Source organism: Mesoplodon mirus (genome assembly GCF_964341445.2).
Source record: "Mesoplodon mirus genome assembly, chromosome: 5".
In the NCBI taxonomy this organism is placed as follows: Eukaryota; Metazoa; Chordata; class Mammalia; order Artiodactyla; family Ziphiidae; genus Mesoplodon; species Mesoplodon mirus.
Window position 1 is genome coordinate 2987739 of NC_138980.1, and position 17178 is coordinate 3004916.

Below are 17178 nucleotides of genomic sequence, written 5' to 3' on the forward strand. Positions count from 1 at the left end.
CATTTGTGAGATTCTGGAGCCAAGGGCGCACTCAAGTTTGTCATTGTTTTTTCCACAGATACGTATTGTTGCCATGCAGACCAGATACAGCGGAGAACAAAAAGTTCTTGTTCTCATGGGACTCACTTTTTAATAGAGGAGGTACCCAAGAAACAAATAGTATCAAAAGTGATAGGTGCTGTGAAGAAAAATGAAGCAAGTTAAGGGGGTAGAAAATGAGCTCTGGGAGGGTGGGGTACTATTTTAGGTAACATAAATGCAGTGTTTCCTACCTTCCTTTGTTCCCCAGAACCTACATCCCATTCATTCATTCATTCAACAGGCATCTACTGAATGCCCACTCTGTGACAGTCACTGCTTATATTCCAGTGAGAGAAACAGACAATAAACAAACAAGTGAAATATATGGTATGCAAAGTGGAAAGTTCTATGGAGAAAAAAAAATCAGGGAAGCGGAATGTTTAAATAGTGTGGTCATGGAAGTTCTCCCTGAAAAAATTATATTTGAGGGAAAAGCCAAAAGATATGGAGAATAAGCCATGCAGAATTCAAGGAGGAAAATACTTGAGACAGGGAGAACGGCATGTTCAAAGGCCCTGAGGTGGGAGCAAGCCCAGCACTTTGAAGGAACAGCATGGCTGGAGATGAGTGAACAAGGAGAGTCAAAACAATGAAGTTGAAGAAGTGATAAATCATGTGCCAGGTATGTGGCCAGCCTCTGTGTGTGCTTGGGGCTCTAGCAGAGGAGGAATGCAGACTGATGAAGCCTTTATAAGTGCCCTCTGAGGTGAATCAAAGATGGCAGAAGGAGGTTTGGTGGGAGGTAAGGGGTTTGGTGTTACTTGCATACTGGAATCCTCATTCTTTTGGGACCTTGTTTAGCAAATTAGTGGAGGTTACTGACTGGCTTGTCTTTTCTAGATGAAGAAACACCTATCCAGCTCATACCCACCTTTGTCTTAATGAATGGTTAGGATCCTGACCTAAGCCATTTTCTCCTTGGTGACTTGGACCAAGGAGAAAATGCGCAGTAAAAATCTGAGATTTTGCTTGGATGACTGGATTGTTCCACTCAGAATTTAGGTTCCTCACTCCCATATGAATAATGGAAATATTCACAACCCCTAGCTGATACATAGCGTTTAACCTGGGGAGGGATTACACTGAGGCTTCCCCCTCCATTCTAGCTCCCCAATTCCTTCCTCCTCAGATCATAGAAAGGGTGTAGGAAAGGACTTCACTATTCATACAGCAATACGTGTGCTGAAGACTGTGGCTCTTCATTCATGAATGACCTCAAATAGAGGATGGAGGAATCTGAGAATAAGAAGCAAACACTCTTCCAGAATGAACAGCATACAAACCACCAGAAACATCAGGTCCCTATTTTGGGCTATTAGGATCATAGAGATTTGGAGAAGGGGGAATCTAAGATACTGGGAGAAATAAGTATAGAACAAAAACGGTGGAAAAGATCGTCATGAAAAGATAGACTGAAGGTGGAGAAGAGAGGGAAGAGGAGAATGATGAAGTAGTGGATGACAGTGTCCTCCAGGTGAGCCCATCTAGTGGCTCAGGTTCTCTCTCCTTGACTGGTGTTACCTTAAAACAGTAAAACAGCCAACTATTTTACCTGCAAAATGGGTTATTTGGGAGCAGCAAAGAACTGTAATTTGGGACATGCAATCATGGCGAACCACCTGCAAGTCCCGTAAAGCCAAGGAGAAGAAACTGTTTTATAGAGGAAAAGGGAAAGTTGGGAGGGGCTGTTACAAACAAAAAGTCCACTGAAGTATGGTGGCTTTTCATTGTCTGAGTTGTGACAACTTCACATTGGCTGTGCTGTTGCCAAACAAGGAGAAAAATCTTTCTTCCTCATGCTGGCAGTGGTAAAGTAGGGTCATTTCCAGCCAGAGATGCAAAGTATGTGCCTCTTCCGACTAAGATTCGTATTGACTCAGTGGTACATGTGTGGCGCTCCCCCTTGTGGCCTCTCAACTCTAATACAGTAAAGTTCCCTTTTATTAATTTTCACACTGGACTGCCTTCTTGGAGTATATTGAAGGAATTTTTTTTTTTCAATAAAGAAACGGTTTCTTTACTTGTGGTATTGGAGGTTTTAATCAGCCTTGTAGTGAGTTGAATGGTGCCCCCTCAAAAGATATGTCCACCCAGAACCTCAGAATATGACCTTATTTGGAATAAGAGTCTTTGCAGATGTAATAAAGGTAAAGTGAAATCATCATGGATTAAGGTGGGCCTTAAATCCAATGATGAATGTCCTTGGTGTTTTTTGGCTTGTGGCTGCATCAGTCCAATCTCTGTCTCTTCCTCACATGTGTCTTTTTTTTTTTTTTTTTTTTTTTTTGCCACACACACAGCATGCAAGATGTTAGTTCCCCAACCAGGGATTGAACCTGCGTGCCCCCTGCAGTGCAAGCACGGAGTCTTAATCACTGGACCCCCCAAGGAAATCCTTTCACATGTGTCTTTGTGTGTCTTCTGCTTTTCTGTCTCCTATAAGGACATCCATCATCCCACCTCTGTGTTTTAAGCTGTTGCTCATAGTATTATGGCAAAAAGAAAACAAAAAATGTGTTCTGTGAGTCGTTTAGGTTTAGGGCTCAACATAATGGGGTCTTAGTTTTCATGTATTTAAAAATGTTATAGTCACTTTTGTAGCATATTTTTATTTCAGCTGGAGCTTTTTTATGGCTTTGGTTAAAACTTTATTTCTTGTTTCTCTTAAACACACTTTATGCCAAATTTTGTTGAGTTCATCATATGCCCACAGTGACTAGCATGAAATTTGCCAACTCTTATATATGCTGCTGAGTATAACTCAAACTTTCATCTATTGCTTAATTCTTCTTATGGCTGTGACCCATGAAGGTGAATTGAGCAAGGAGCAATGAAATACATAAACAGAGTGCCCCATGCCTGCTCCTTTCAGCTCTTTATAATCTAGAGAGCGTTCTCCCTGCAATGTGGATGCTAGCACATGTAATTTTACCAAAAATTAATTAAAAAATCAAGACCAAGTCTACATGTTTACAGAGGTTTGAAGACCCCATGTAGACATTTTCAGTGCCTTGCTTGGAAATAAGCTACATTAATAATTTTTTAAGTTGGATTTTTTAAAATTCAAATTTGGAGTGAGAAGGAGGAAAAAAAACCTACATAATAGGAATTGGAAAATATCAGCCCATTAAAGCAGAATTCTTTCTAAAAATGCAAATTTTGAAATTGTCTTTAATTGAGAAATAGGCTAAGTTTTAAAGAAAAATTTTTGGAAAAAAGTATTAAAGTTAAATTCAGATTTTTGGCTCTGAAGAAAGAACCAGATGCCAAATATTGTGTCAAGCTACAATCTCCTGCTATTAACGGGCCCAGGGCAATAAAAGTGACATTAACCGCGAGGTTGCTGGTTTCTCAGAACTTGGTTGTTAAGAGATGATACTGAACATGATATACATGCTGATGACAATTGAATTGATTGGGTGTACTCTGTACAATTAAGGTTTAATGCCTATGTAAAGTTAAGAATTACTTTTGGTAAAGAATATCCACAAGGATGATAAATATATGCACAATTAAACATAACATATTATACAATATCAGGAATGCAATGCACATGCTTATATTAATGCTACATTAATATTGTAGTGTGTTAATTCCATGATACTTATGTGTGACAATATATAGTATATACTATGCAAAATTAAACATATATAGTATTAATAGAAATATAAGTGAGGAAAGACACTGAAACATGGCATACAGAGGAGTATATTATTCTTTTTCATGTCTTCTATAAGCACATGAAAAGAGTTGAAATGAGTATAAATAACTCATTTCTTGGATATTTAAATATATATCTTTTTACTTTAAAAGTATTTTTTATCCAAAATTCTAATTTAATTGGGTGTCCTACAACCCATAGTGTGTGATGCACTTATCTTCAGGTAAAGACTTGAGAAATGAGGTGTCTAGCTTCCGTGTTGACAATAGATAAACGGGGGCCCAGCAAATGCAAGGAGAGAAGCTGGGAGGCTACAGAGATATCCAGATGGGAAATGGTGGTTGGAACCAGGATGGGAGCAGTGGAGGTGCTGTGAAGTTGAAAGTAGAGCTGATGGAATTTACTGATGTGAGTGTGAGAGGAGTCCAGAATGACCCCCTGGAGAAGTGTGGGGTTACTGCTGGTTAAGACTGGGAAGATAGGCAGGTCAGGGCCAAGATGGACAGAGATCAGGAGATCGGTTTGACCTATTCTGTGTGAGGTGCCTGTTAGACACCCCCAATAGACCCATGTGGAGTTCCCAGCTAGAGAGATACACTGGGGTAATCAATATAAATGGTATTGAAAGCTGCAAGCCTGAATGAGAGTACCAGCCACGAGGGTAAGTGGATTGGATTGCAGGGTGGGAGTGGAGCCCCTTCCAGGCCACCTGTCCTCCCCACCAGGGAGGCTGAGCTGAGTAAACTCCAATCCCTTAGTTGGCCACGATGCCTACCAGTGCATGCAGGCCAGATCTCAGCTGCCAAGCTGGAGAGGACAGGGCACTGGCCTTCCTGATGTGACCTGGGAGCCCAGGCAATTCAGACAAATCTCAAGGAAGGCGCTTAAGGTTCTGCATTCTACTCAAGTTTCTGTTATGTGGAGATAAAACAAACTTCGGGTTGAATTCTTCCTGAAACACATTGATCTCACAGTATGACAACCATCACTGAGTCACTCTCCAATCATTCATTTAATAGAACAGGGCCCCTGAACTTGGACCTCCCCATTAGCAGCCAGGCGCCCCAGGCTGCAGTTCCCTCATCTCGGAGTTTGCTTGTTTCCCTATCATTTAACTCCTTCTCCCCCAGAGGGATATCAGAAAAACACTTTTCCAGTTAAATTAGGGAACTGATTAACAGGGTTCTGAAAAAAGCAAGTCTTGACTTTGTTTTTCCTGGTCTGCCAGAGACAGACAGGAGCTTTTCCCCATCCTCAGCCCTATTCGGGGCCATAGTCCTTCAGTCACAACATCCTCAAAGGCAGCCTTACCACAGCTTTGCTCCCTTGAGCAGCAGACCCCTCGCTGCTCACAGTCACCCCCTTGTCACCCCAGTGTGTGTTCAGCTGGGCTGGCAGTATGGTCTCCACATGTATGGGGGCCACTCACCACCAAAAAGAACTAACTGCAGGAGAGGCACTGGTCTCCATGAAGTCAGAGCAAAACAAGATAGCAGCCACAGTCACACCCCTCTGGCTTCTTTCTTTTTATTAATTTCCCAAACAATAGCCTGTTGCTGGGGGTCTCCAAGACCACTCTCAGCTTCGATAGAAGACGCACAGAACTGAGAAAAGCTGTTACATTCATGGTTATAGTTTATTACAGTGAAAGGATACAGATTAAAATCAGCAAGGGTAAAACATACAGGGTCCAGAAAAGACCAGGAGCAGGCTTCCGGCTGTTTTCTCCTGGTGGAGTCATATAGACAGTGCTTAGTTCTCCAGTGAGGACAACACAGAGTATTATCAATCAGGGAAGCTTACCCGAGCCTTGGTATTCAGGGTTGTTACTGGGAGTCAGTTTTGCTGGCTGACCTTAGTCTCCAGACCTTTCAGAGGTCAAGCTGATACTGCATGGCCCAAGGCCCCCAACATAAGTCAGGTTGTTGGTATAGACTATCTGAGGTGGCCCAAGCTCCAGGTAAACAAGGACACTCTTATCAGACAAGTTATTCCAAGGGCTTATAAGTTACCTCCCATAAGCCAGGCAAAGCCTTCTTTGCAACGTGCAGGCTTTGGCAGCTCCAGACCTACTGAGTCAACTCTTTACTGCACAGACCTCACGAAGGGCTTAGAAGTTTTCATTTTGTTGGTCATTGCCTAGAAAAGTAGAAATTGGCTGTAAAGACTTTGGCTACAAGAGGTTGGACTTTTCTTCAAAACGTTTTTTAAAAGTATCTTTGACTGGGCTTCTCTGGTGGCGCAGTGGTTGAGAGTCCGCCTGCCGATGCAGGCGACGCGGGTTCGTGCCCCGGTCTGGGAGGATCCCACATGCCGCAGAGCGGCTGGGCCCATGAGCCATGGCCGCTGAGCCTGCATGTCCAAGAGCCTGTGCTCTGCAACGGGAGAGGCCACAACAGTGAGAGGCCCGCGTACCGGAAAAAAAAAAAAAAGAAGAAGAAGGAGAGGACTACAGGAACTATAGCAGACTTGAGTCCCAGAAGTGGGAGGTATGCATGGAAAAAAAAATACACTGGGAACCCAGAAGAGGAGGAAGTGCAGGGCTCACAACCAGAGTTAAACCCCAGGTGGGGAAATCTAACCTGAAAATCCTGAAACACAGCAGTAGGGGGTGACCAGGAGGCCCTTGTGGGAGGATCCAAGTCTAAGCAGAGGTGAAAAGAGCAAGAGCACTGCCTGAATTCAGAGAAGTGGTATGTAATCATCCTCTGGCCTCGCTGCTGGCCGAGATGGGCACACAGCCCCACACCTCATTCCTGCATTCACTGCTAAAGCACTCTTTGAGCACCACTGCATACCCGCTTCACTAGGCATCCTAGATAAAGAACTGCAAGCGCCCTGATATCACGTAGTTCACACACCAGCCGAATAGATAAAGGCATAATCATGCAAAATTAGAGCTTTAATAGAAATAAAGGCAAAGTATACCAGAGGCTGGGCAGGGTTAAATTAAGGGGTTGCCATAACCTGACTTGCATTTAGAACTGTCCTTCTGGTGGTAGCCAAGGTAGGGAAGGGGAGAGCCTGAGGCAGTGACCATTGTGAGGGATGTGGAGAGGGTGTCTTGGCCAGTTTGGGGAGGGAGCCTTAGCAAAGAAGTCGTGGGGGCTCGTGAGAGGCCCTGGGGAGGTAGAGCTGAGGGGGCTGGAAACCTGGAGGTGAAGACCCCGGAGAAGGAGGACTCAAATCTACTTCAGGGTTTCCAGCCAAGGAAACTGGAGGGGCAAGTGTTCACTCAATCCAGGTAGGGAGGCCCTAGAGCTGATGCAATTAAAAGGGTGGGAGCGGGGAAGTTCAAGGCAGGAAAGAATACAGCTCCTAACTCTGCCCACATCTCTCAGACAGACCTGAGCCCCAGCGGGACCAGCCTGGGGGCAGTGAGCTCTCTCCTGGGGACCCGAGAACCATGCTGAGAGTCTGTGAGTACCCACAGCTATCCTGCCAGGCCAGGGCTCTAAGCTGGGCCTCCCCTACTGCCCTGCCCCTGGGTCTAGGGTGACTCTACTTTCCAAACCAATAATGGAAACATATCATCTGACACATGTATTTTGGAGGGGACAAAGGGGAAAACATTTCTTAAAGGCCTAGGATGGGTGGTTTCAATATCTACACTGTCGACTAAAAAAATAGTCACAACCTAAAAGTTGAGAGTTATGTTTTATTCGGCGGGAATTTTTAGGACTTCAAGCCCAGGAGGCAGCATCTCAAGTAACCCTGAGAGAACGGCCCCAAGGAGGGGAGGGGTGGGCGGGGGTGGGGGGCAGGATATATAGGAGTTCTGCAACAAAGGGCAGGTAGTCTGAACGCCAGAAGATTATGGTTAATTAAAGAAAACCAGATATCTCAAGTTGAGGAATTTAGCACTTTTCTATGTGTGGGAAGATGTAAGAGTCTGGGCTCACTGAAATCATTCCTTTGATATGCACCTCAGCTGTCTGGGGCCAGTATCCTGTGTTTTCACATCCTGAGTTTCCTCAGGGCTCACCAGCTCATGTTGGAGGACTGCATTCACTGATGACTGTGACACCCTTTGTTTACTGATATGGCTGGCAATATTCTGTTTATCAACACCTCACTTACATTTATTCATTTATACAGCAAATAGTCACAGTGGAGCTATAGCTGTGCCAGGTGTGGGGCCTCACTGGAGTGGACAAGGCAGACCTGGTCTCTGGCTCTCAGGGCAGGCATCCAGGCTGCTCAGTGGTGTCTCCACCCCAGAGACAAGATGCAGCAGATCTTTAAGGCAGTGGTTGATTAGTTCAGGAGGGTAAAGAGTGGATTGAGGGCTGTGGGTCTGGTGTCAACTTACCTTGGCAAATAATGAATACCTCTGTGGCACCAGGGCCAACACAGATTCCCTGGTCTGGTTTCTGCTGGGTGAAATCAAGAGCTCAGCTGGATAATTTGGGCAGCTCCTTTAGCTCACAGATGTGTTGTTCTGCTCTCCTCTTCAGCTGGGGAGGAGCCCTCTGCCCAAAGGGACTGACTTTCCAGGGCCAAGCAGCGGATGGGAAAGTGTAACTCCACGCAAGAGAACTTGTGTTCCCTAGAAGGCCCAGCGGCGATTGATTCTTAATGGCTGAGCAAGATGCTGTAATTGCTTACAATATTAAACACTGTTTTCCATCAATACAGCTCTGTGGTTAAAATATAAATATCACAAGCGGTAAGGAGACAAAGAGACAAAACTTATGACTTCAGGATGGGTCAGATTCCATTTCTCACCTCAAGGAAGGGAGAAGGGATAAGCCCCACTCTTGTTCCTTGAAGAAAAGGTGGATGGCTGAGGGTGGAGGAAGGCTGAATTCTGAAATGTATGTGCGTAAAAGAAATTATAAAGTGAAAGAAATTATAAGTAAAAGAAATTATATAAAGTCAGGCACATGGGTTCTCAGAGGGAGGCTGAAGAAGCACAGGAGGCCCTCAGGAGAGTGGGAGAGGCAGGGTAAATAGAGTCAACCTTTAGACTGGTAGACTCAAGGACAGACAGTCTGGGCTGAGCACTGCCCCCAAGCTTGAAATCTGCAGTGAACTGCAGAAGGCAGGGGGAGGCACTGTAGGAAGCTCCAAAGTGTTTGTCCATGCATCCTTTCTTTCCTCTCTGCACCCATCTGTTCATTTATTTGTCTACCCATTTTTTTCACCCATTTGTCTGTCCATCTGGCCATCCGTCCACTCCTGCATTCCACGCATATGTGAAGTGCCCACTATGAGCCAGACTATATGCAAAAGGGATTGATTTCCGGTCCAAGATGGAGATGATAGGAGATTGAGCAGCTGCCTCACATCTTACTCTGTGCAGAAAACTGTTGATGGTGATAAATGGAACCGGGTGGGAAAGTGCGGCAGTGGGAGTACAAACGATTTGTCCCTCTATGTTTTCTTGTTCTGTAATGTCACTATACCATCACACATGAAGGGGGAAAGGTGGCCCGAATTAAACCTAAATCCTGAGATTGGAATCAAGGATGTATTCACACGTTGCTCGCGTGGATTCTTATTTTAAAAAAATGAATGCACATTTTTAAAGGTATCTGGTGGTGAGTCTAACCTGACAGCCAGAACCAGACCCTCACTTCTCCCTACCCTAGGGAAGGATACAGAGGGAAACTCGGTTACAAACTGTATTAGTCTGCTCAGGCTGCAACAACAAACTACTACAAGACTGGGTGGCAGAAGCAACAGAAATTTCTCACAGTTCTGGAGGCTGGAAGTCCAAGATCGAGGTGTCAGCAGAGTTGGTTCCCCCTGAGGCTTCTCTCCTTGCCTTGTACATCACTGCTTTCTCCCTGTGTCTTCACATGGCCTTTGCTCTGTGCTCACATCCCTGGTGTCTCTCAGTGTGTCAAAATTTCCTCTTCTTACAAGGACACTAGTCAGATTGCATAGGGCCCACTCTAACAGCCTCATTTTAACTTAAGCACCTCATTAAAGGCCCTGTCTCCAAATACAGTCACATTCTGAGGTACTAGGGGTTAAGATTTCAACACATGACTTGGTGGGGAGGTACAATTCAGCCCAGAACACAGATAATAATTTCAACAAGGACAACAATAAGAAAATGACAGTCACAAAACACACACCTTTCATAGGCTCCTAGAGGGAATGTATGAGCCAGAATGAATGGAACCCTGTCCAAGGCAGGTGTGGAAATGCAGGCTCACAACTGGGCAAACTCTTAACTTCAGTGAGCCTTGGCCACCTCTGGGAAACGACCTCACGATGTCTCTCTGGGGCTTGGGAAGCTGGTACACTGCCATGCACATCTCAGAAACTGTTACCATTATTAAATGATGCCTTTATACTCTCTATCCTCACCCTATCCTTCCACAGCCAGTGAGTTAAGTCTTTTCGCTGCAACAAACATTCTATCAACTCCAAGGGGGAAATGGGGCACCCAATGTGGTGGACAGGTCCACCTCACCTGTCCCCCATTGGAATGAGGGCTTGACCTCATGGATGGCAGTCCAGATGGCCAAGGGCAGGCACCTTGGGCAGGGGTCCATCCTGCATCATTCCTTGAGAGTGGGCGGCAAGGTGGCAGTGCTGACCATCTGGGGTGCTGGGGGCAGCTTGGCAGTCCTGGTGACGAAGACACCCTCTAGTAGGGAAGGAAGGGAATGGGAGTGCCGGGATGCTGCATCACAGGTCTAGCGATATAACCACTCCTCAAAGCAAGTGTTAAGACCAGCAGGACTTCTTGGTCCTCAGTCATTTGCTTGACATCTCCGCAGCCATGTGCACAGGCTGGCTGGCTCTCACCCTCCTGTCTGTGCTGAGCCTGGGTACCCAGGCCTTCAACAGCTGGCTTGTCAAGTGCTTTGAGGACCCCCACTATGAAGAAGTGGTGTGGCTGGCCCAAGACAGGCTGGGGCAGATGGCAGAAAGGAAACAGATAGTGGTGATTGGGCGGGCATGGCAGGGCTCACCGCTGCCAAGACCCTATAGGACTCTGGCCACCAGGTACATGATAGGGTGTGGGAGGGTCCTGCATGGGGAACCTGGGAGAGAGGGAAGTGGACAGCCTCAGAGAGCTGGGGCAGGGGATTGGGTCCAGGGCTCTAGGTGGGGGTAGAAGGGCTAGGAGAACTGAGTGACCTGACTGTATAACAAAGGGAGACCTGGGGAAGAGGCAGGAGGGCTGTGGGAGCGAGGCCTGCTAGGAGGGGATGTGTCCAGCCTCACTTAGGTCAGGAAAGTGCTGTCTTTCTAGGTGACTGTCCTGGAGGCCTCAGGGCATGTGTGGGTGGCAGCATAGAGACCCACAGAGTGCCTGGAGCACAATGGTATGTGGAGCTGGGAGCCATGAGGATTCCCACCAACCACAGGTACGGTCGAGAAAAGTGGGGGTGGGTAGGGAAGGCTGGGGTGTGGGCAGGTGTCTCATTTGTACTCTCGGGATTTTAGTTTATGGAGGTGATGAGTAGCCATGGAGAGATTAATGCCACTGTAAGAATTTATTACTTACATTTCCAGAGAGAAGGAGACAAACCACACCACACAGGGCCCTGGGGATACACTGGGATGGTCAGGAGGCAGAAGACAGGAGCAAAGAGAAGGCACAGACCGTGGCCTTTATTGGAGTTTCTGAGGGAAAGGCAACGTGGGACAGAGTAAACAGCTTAGGTTTGGCTGGTTTGAATAATTACACTGGGCTCTGGGCTGTAGGAGTGGTCTCTAGTTGCCTGGTACCTGGCCCTGGGTGAATTAGGGCAGGGGAGATATTTACTTGGTGTGTGGGTGGGAACATGGCCTTGGATCAGCCAGTCTGCACACTGAAAGGAGAGCTCTAGGCAAGCTGACATGTAGGAGAGATGTGGTTCGGCCCTGGATTAATGAGTATCAAATAGACAGAATCTAAGAAGACACAAAACACACAGAACACACAATTAGAACAGCAGTCAACACCAAGGCCAAGACAAATAGCAATGAGTGGCCGTCCTTTCCTGGAAATCAGCAGGCCTGGGTCTGCCCCAACTCACAGCCTCAATGTTTTAATGTATATACTGTGCATAATGGCACCTGCCCTGCCTACTTAGAAGCCGATGTGGAGGATCCCAAAAGATAATTAGGATGGGAGAGCACCTTGAAAAGTCAAAAGTGGCCTGCTAGGCTTGCTAACAATGGGAATAATGAGTGTCATCGAGGAGGGTGTGGTGTCTGGTGGGAGCCCTGGGACCAGAAACTAGCACCAGGTGACCTCATGGAGGGTCATCCTGAAGGGGGGCCCTGCTCCATGGAGAATGCAGGGTGGCGGAAGATGCTTCCTGGAGGCTTGGGAAGGATGCACATGGCCTCCAGGGACGATAAGCCCAGAGGACCCTGACACTGCTCTTCATGCAACCTCCTGGACCTTGAGGCCAGAGGTCTCAGACAAAATGAGAGAGATCGTGGCCAAAACAGCGGACAAGCCTGGTGCAATGTGGCCACAAGAATGGTGGCCCTCTTCCCTCGTGGCCCTGCCGCCATTAGTGTAGTGACAAGGGGGTCTGTAGTTCTGTCTTTGGATAGAGGCCAGTAGCCCCAATAAATCTGTGGGGAGCAAAGAGCAGAGCCCCTGGAGCAGGGACGGCTGGCAGCTTCCTTGTCCCTGCTGAGCTGTCTCTGATTCGCACCACAGGCTCTCTCATGAGCTCATCAGGAAGTTTGGGCTAAAGCTCAGTAAGTTCCACACCTCCAACAACCAGAGCTGGGTGCTGGTCAACGGGGTGCACAGCGCATGGGGGAGGTACAGGCCTACCCGCGTCTGCTGGGCTATCAAGTCAGGGCAAATGAGGAGTGGAAGACGGCAGAACAGCTCTTCCTAGAATCGCTGCTGGGGAGTGTGAACATACCGAACTCTTGGAGCCCACCCAGCCTCACTCTGCCACGGTGGCGCCAGGTTTCCCGCTTTGTCCGTACTATTCACAGTGGCCTCGTAGGCCTACAGAAATGTGTCCAACACCAACAAGGAGGTAGGCTTCTCACCTCTGTAACTCCCAGGTTGGTGGGGGAGCTCTGGCCCCTAACTTTACAGCCCCGTAATCTGTCCAATCGTTAAGTGTCCACCTTCGGGACATTCGGACTGGTTGTGGGACAAAGTCCTTGAACCCAGGAGAGAACATGTATAAACCAATCTTGGACGTACACACAAGTAGAAGCATGAGTGAGGGAGTGGGAACATGGGGGGCTGGACCAGGCTGAGGTGAGTGCCCGTGTGGGGTGGGGTTTTGTTCTCACTGAGTGTCCCTCCTTCCTCCATGCCCAGGTGGTGGAGGAGCTGAAAAGCAGCAGCTGCAACCAGGTGCTGGAGAAGTACGACTCCCTCTCCACCAAGGTCAGTCCTGCGACCCACTTCCTGCTGCCCACAGCCCACCCTGTCACAGTCTATGGAAACCACGGCAGGACCACCCACCCTCTTTCCAGCCTGTAGCGGGAGAAACATGTTAACCCTTGACCCACCCTCCCCAGCAGGCAGCCAGAGGGAGCCTGTGCACAGACCCTGCCCCACATTCTCCCGCCTGTGGCTCAGGGCTGCCCAAGATGGAGAGGGGGTCCTTCCTCACCCACCTACTCCAACCTCTTGCTGTTTCTTACTCAGCCAAGCACACCCTCAAGGCCTTGGCACTGGCCATTCCCTCTGCCTGGAATGCTCTTCCTGCAGATACACGTGGCTTGCCCCTCAACCTTCTTCAGGTCACGGCTCAAGTGTCCACTTTGAACTGAGGTTCCTCCCATCTGGCACCCTCCCATCTTCCTTTCTCTGCAATAGTTTCCACCCTAACGCTTATCACACTGTATTGAATATTTTACTTGTTTAATTTGTTATGGTCTGCTTCCCCTGCTAGAATGTAAGCTCCTGGAGGACAACGGTGGTGGGGGGAGGAGAAGGAAGGGGGGAAAGGAACCTGGGGAGGAGGGAAGGAAAAAGGGAGGAGAGGTACAGGGCTTGGAGAATAAGTCAAGCTAGAGAAGATTCTCAGTTGCCCATCCCTAGCCCCCACCTTCCACACACCCCATGCACAGAGGTAGGGAACCTACCACCCTCTCTGGTTCTGGTTGTCTACACTGCAGATCTTGAAGCGTGTCTCCAGGAACTTTGTGATGTTGCTTTTCCTGGGATGGTGGGGCCCTGCCACCTTGTCTCTGGTTTAAACATGCATGTTTGATAGAGGTTTTTGCCCAGGTTAAGGCGAGACCAGCCATGCCCTGTCATCCTGGCAGTCCCTGTCAGGACTGCCCCCCGAGTGCCCAGCCTCCAGGGCTGCTGCACTGGTGACAAGGGTACCAGATCATCCCTGAGCACCCCTCAGCCCTCGGCAGGCTGAACAGTTGGTCACCCTAACAGGTGAAACCCTCCTGGCCAGTTCTGTTGTGTGAACTCTGGCCTTGCTTGGGAGAAAGGAGCAGGGGTGAAGCACAGGGTACAATCCTCAATGGACACTTCCAAAGGGAGAACTTCAGGGTCACTTGCTGGTGGGCTAGCCAGGACCACGGTGTGATGGTGCGGGGTGAGGGCAGGGTGAGAAGAATTACTCAGTACCTAGATTCCTCCAGATCAGTGTAAGCAGCCCAACGTACTTGCAGTTGACAGGAAGACTGGGCCTCAGTTCCCCCACCTGTAAAACAGGGACGATAAGCTACTTCTTAGGATTTTATGAGGCTCATACAAGTGAAGGGCTCATCAGAGGGTGTGTATGTGGGAAGTAGCACTGAAAGTTAGCTGTTTTCCTGCTATTAGGACAAAGGAGAGCATTTTGAGACTGTCAGAGCCTAGTACAAGTAGACCCATGGCAGCCCCCAGCGGTCCGGCTGAATGGTCTGGCCTTTCCACTCTGTCCAATTCTGTTTCTCCCTGTCCCTGGACGCAAAGCAAGGGTTCTCATGTTGGCTTCCAGACAATCTGACTCCCCTGCCTTCTCTCCTTGCACGTGGTCGGCTGGTTGCAGGGATACCTGATTAAGGTGGGGAACCTGAGCCGGGGGGCTGTGCAGATGACTGGGGACCTGCCGAATGCAGATGTAGGCTACTACAAGGCCTTCTTGGAGACCCTGCATGCCATCATCTCTCTCTTCCAGGAACCCCAGTGGGAAATGGGGTGGAGAAATGGGAAAATGGGCATGGGTTAGCCAATTACTAACCAGGACAGTGGTCGAAAGAAAGTTCAGATAAATCAGGTGGAAAATCCCAAAAGAAATGGGGAAGAGGGGAAAGCAGAGGTTTCCAAACTCCAGTGAGCCTCAGAGTCAGCAGGGGTCTTGTTAAACACAGAAGGTTGAGCCCCACCCTGAGTCTCTGATTCAGTAGATCTGGGCTAGGACCTGAGAACATGCATTTCTGACATGTTTCAAGGTCTGCTGCTGCTTTCTGTCTTTCTGTCTAGGGTCCCCACTTTAAGAACCTCTGGCTAAGAGGCAGTCACGTCAGGAAGCTACAGATCTGCTTTGCTCTGGGCCTCACCTGCTCTCTGGTTACAGAGATGAGGGTCCTTACAAGGGGCCTCACTGTCTTTCATCCCAGGATGATGTATCAGGGGTGCTAACTCCAGACCCCAACCACCAAACCCCTGTCTGTCAGGATGGTCTGGGGCTACAAAGATAAAATAGACCGGAATTCACTCTCCCTCAGGGTTCTGTGACCCAATTCCTGCAAAAAAAGGCTACAGATATTCGCGAGAGGGCAACAGACCCTGCAAGCCTTCAGTGGCCAAGGGGACTGGCTCAGTTATTTGAGCACCCAGGCTTCTTCTTTTCCCAATAGCATCTTCTCCCTTCCTCCCAGAATTTTTTTTCGGGTAAATCCATTTATATTCAGGCCAGGGACTGTCCTAAAGGGAAAATGGAAGGAAGAGGAGGGTCTTACGGCAGGCCGAGTGGGGTGACCACTTGAGGAGGCGGGGGGCGGAGGGGGTGTGTGACTGAGAGCCAGGCATGATCCATGTTTCAAGCCTGAGGCTCTGGCAAGGAGCTGTACCTGCCCAGAGGGAATGCATTTTTCTGATTTGTCAGCCCCAAAATGGCACCTATCTCTAGTTCCCTGGAGCTAAGAGCCACCCTACCCGGCATGCCCTCCTTTTGCCAATGGCTTACCTCCCTAACACACAGGCCAGAGCAGGTCCATGAGAGGGCTCAGCCTCTGTACCGTCCAAATGACCCATCCTCTGTCCGGCCTTGTCCATCAACCTGCTTCCCTGTCTCTCCCTTGCCTGCTCATTCTCAGGTTTGATGAAATCACTGGGGGCTTTGACCAGCTCCCCAAGCCCTGCATGCTGCCCTCTTGCCCGGGACAGTCCAGCTCCACTCGCCAGCAGAGGAGGTAGAGTCGTATGGAGACCACGTCCACATCACCTACCGAATGCCTGACCCTCCGCAGACCAGGGCACGTCTGACCGCCGATGACCTGATTGTGGCCACCACAGCCAAGACTGCCTGACTCCTCTGTTTCCGGCCACCTCTCTCCCATGGGAAGGAGGATGCGCTGTGATCCGTCCACTACAGCGGTGCCACCAAAGTGATCCTGACCTGCACGCAGCACTTCTGGGAGCACAAAGGCATCTTAGGGGGCAAGTCCAGCACCGACCAGCCTTCCACTTCATCTTCTATGCCAACCACATCTTCCCCAATGGCACAGGGGTCATCCTGGCCTCCTATACCCTGGACGATGACTCTTCTTTCTTCGCTGTCATGGACGTGCCCGGGCAATGGATATTGTCCTGGACGACCTGGCAGTAGTCCATGATCTCCCCAAGGAGGAGGTGTGGGCCCTGTGCCCCTATTCCATGGTCAAGCATTGGAGCCAGGAGCCCTACTCCATGGGCGGCTTTGCCTCCTTCACTCCCTACCAATATGTGGACTATGCTCAGGAACTCTGCAAGCCAGAAGGACAGGTCCACTTTGCTGGGGAGCACACGACCCTGCTCCCCAGCTGGATTGGCACAGCAATCAAATCAGGGCTCAGGGCAGCACAGAACATCCAAGAGGCTGTGGGCATGGCTTTCACCAAGGACCCCAGAGACCCAAAAGAACCCCACTCCAAAATGGAGCTATAGCTACACCTGAAACACAATACTGTAAATCAACTATACTTCAATTAAAAAAAAAAATGGAGCTATAGCCAACTTTACGACACCAGGAATTGGAGTAACTCTGGTCACCATGGTCCACCAGGAAAAGTCTCAAAATCCACTCTCTCACTTTATCTCCAACTTTTTCCAAAGATGCCAACCAAGAGGTGCCACATAAGGCCGAGGAACAGAGTCCGTCTAATATTTGGCCACCCATGACCTTGGATTTATTGGCAATGTCTCAACAACAGAAACGAATGATATAGTGATTAAAACAGTAAAGCATTCATTAAGTCTAAGGCTATCACTAAATGTTTTACCTACATTCTGGGTGGCATCTAAATAATTATAGAATTGAGTGCTGAGAGTTAGGGAGCGCTTTGATTTCCAA

The 17178-nt window shown here is 48.5% G+C and overlaps 1 pseudogene across 1 annotated transcript; it reads left to right on the top strand.

The window, feature by feature from the left end:
- Window positions 1-10481: 10481 nt before the first annotated feature.
- Window positions 10482-16942, top strand: LOC309804563 (L-amino-acid oxidase-like; annotated as a pseudogene). Its single transcript has 6 exons — window positions 10482-10708; window positions 10959-11073; window positions 12366-12569; window positions 12993-13061; window positions 14674-14810; window positions 15944-16942. The product of its transcript is annotated as an L-amino-acid oxidase-like (transcript).
- Window positions 16943-17178: the final 236 nt, after the last annotated feature.